This window comes from Procambarus clarkii, chromosome 50 (genome assembly GCF_040958095.1).
Source record: "Procambarus clarkii isolate CNS0578487 chromosome 50, FALCON_Pclarkii_2.0, whole genome shotgun sequence".
Lineage (NCBI taxonomy): Eukaryota > Metazoa > Arthropoda > Malacostraca > Decapoda > Cambaridae > Procambarus > Procambarus clarkii.
The window spans coordinates 5,913,448-5,915,947 of NC_091199.1; the positions used below are offsets into that span (position 1 = coordinate 5,913,448).

Consider the following 2,500-nt stretch of genomic DNA (forward strand, 5'->3'; position numbering starts at 1 on the left):
AGCGTCTTGGGACATCATATCAATAAATTATAGTATCGGGTTTATTCTTAATCCGGAATTAAGATGTCGAAATGTAGTTCGGTTGAGTTCAATTGACGGTTGAGAGGCGGGACCAAAGAGCCAGAGCACAACTAGGTGAGTACAAGGGGCCTAGTAGTGTGAGAAGGGGTCAGGGGGGGGGGGTGTGGTACTGGGTACTTGACAAGGTACCTGTCTGGGAAGGTGTTGGCCCCGGGCCAGCCACCACCAGGACAAGATGGGGACCTTAGTCACAGGGAGCAACATTACCCTGCCTGCCTCTCTGAGGCCCACACTCCTGCCTCCACTTCCTCCCATTACTGACTCTGGGGCCCGGTAGAACGACGGTCTCGCGTCATGCAGGTCGGCGTTCAATCCCCGAAAGTCCATTAAGTGTTTGGGCACCATTCCTTCCCTCCCCCCCGTCCCATCCCAAATCCTTATCCTGACCCCTTCCCAGTGCTATATAGTCGTAATGGCTTGGTGCCTTCCCCAGATAATTCCCTCCCATGACCTATACAAGCCCCTAGTCTCAATAGGCGTACACATGATAGGATAGTTTCATCATTGGCGACACATTTGTTTGAAAAACTCTAAATTATTTGTCACATAATAAAATGTGTACATACACATTGATTAATAGTGGTGATTAATTAATGGAGGTGATTAATAGTTGACCAGACCACACACTAGAAGGTGAAGGGACGACGACGTTTCGGTCCGTCCTGGACCACTCTCAAGTCAACTCAAGTCGATGAACCGACTTGAGAATGGTCCAGGACGGAGCGAAACGTCGTCGTCCCTTCACCTTCTAGTGTGTGGTCTGGTCAACATACTTTAGCCACGTTATTGTGACTCGTCGCCTGCATATGATTAATAGTATTGTTTATATTTAGACGAGTCTGTGTTGCTGGGTAGTGACGTCCTTGGCCGTGCTCTCTAAGGTTGCAACCCGTTCTCGCACTTGCTTACTGTCAATATTGGCTTATTTAATACGTGCATATGTGACATACTAATTGATTGTGAATATTTTAGTTTACCTTGAAAAGCTTCATGGAAAACACCGACCTCACCTAACCTTCTTAGTATGTTAAGATAAGCATCTTATTGCTTCTTATTTACAATTATTACTTAACTTATCAACGGTATAGGTTAAGTAATAATTCTAATTAAGAAGCAATAAGATGCTTATCTTAACATACTAAGAAGGTTAGGTAAGGTCGGTGTTTTCTATGAAGCTTTTCAAGGTAAACTAAAATATTCACAATCAATTAGTATGTCACATATGCACGTATTAAATAAGCCAATATTGACAGTAAGCAAGTGCGAGAACGGGTTGAAGGTTGACAGTTATCATCTGGTGACTTGTAGTACCTGGATTGTACCTGGTTGATGGGGTTCTGGGAGTTCTTCTACTCCCCAAGCCCGGCCCGAGGCCAGGCTTGACGTGTGAGAGTTTGGTCCACCAGGCTGTTGCTTGGAGCGACCCGCAGGCCCACATGCCCACCACAGCATTGTTGGTCCGGCACTTCTTGAAGAAAACTATCTAGTTTTCTCTTGAAGATGTCCACGGTTGTTCCGGCAATATTTCTTATACTCGCTGAGAGGATGTTGAACAACCGTGCCATAGAGCCAGTGGAGAGTGGAGGTGCCATGGTCCCAGTGGAGAGCAGAGGTGCCATAGGCACCATCAGAGAACACTGTATGAACCTCAGAGGTCCCCGGCTCTTCCGTCTCCTCCAACGTAATATATGAAATATTGTTCAAGAAACAACCAAAACAGGTTCGTGTAGGAAGTGCAGGATCAACCTTGGATGTGTTGGATATGAGGGCCTGCGGGCCGCTCCAAGCAACAGTCTTTTAGATCAAACTATCACACGACAAGCCTGGCTTGGGGGGTCTTCTTATCTTGAGGTTATATTAAGATGATTTCGGGGCTTAGCGTCCTCGCGGCCCATTCCTCGACCAGGAGGCCTCCATTTTGTTACTCCCCCCCCAACCCCAGGAAGCAGCCCGTAGCAGCTGCCTAGCTCCCAGGTACCTATTTACTGCTAGGTAACAGGGGGCATCAGGGTAAAAGAAACTGCCCGTTTGTTTCCGCCTCCACCGGGGATGGAACCCGGAAACTTAGGACTACGAATACCGAGCACTGTCCACTCAGCCGTCAGGGCCCCTTTATAGAGCTTTGAAGAACAGATAGAAGAACTCTGAACCCACTGCAGGTATCTGAGTTTTCAAGAGGATTATCCTGGAAGAGTTTGACAGGTACGGCCAAGAACTTAACATTGTCGCCATTGATTGACGGCTCTATAGTGTGTGGGAAGGCACGTTGTTGTCCCCGCTGTAGTGCACACTGGCAGTGTGTGTGTGTGGGGGGGGGGGGGGGGGCAGACAGTAAAGAGTCAAGCAGGCAATAAGTGTGTGAGATAATGTAAGCCATGTGGGTAGTGTTCAGTGCTTGACCGACCAGTGCTCGACCGAC

The 2,500-nt window shown here is 47.9% G+C and overlaps 2 protein-coding genes across 6 annotated transcripts in view; one reads left to right on the forward strand and one right to left on the reverse strand.

Moving 5' to 3' along the window:
• The window catches only part of LOC123749573 (calpain-A), a 267,048-nt gene that overhangs the window by 37,892 nt on the left and 226,656 nt on the right, over nucleotides 1-2,500 (forward strand). The window lies entirely within an intron of this gene.
• The window catches only part of LOC123749577 (proteoglycan 4-like), a 19,712-nt gene that overhangs the window by 1,153 nt on the left and 16,059 nt on the right, over nucleotides 1-2,500 (reverse strand). The window lies entirely within an intron of this gene.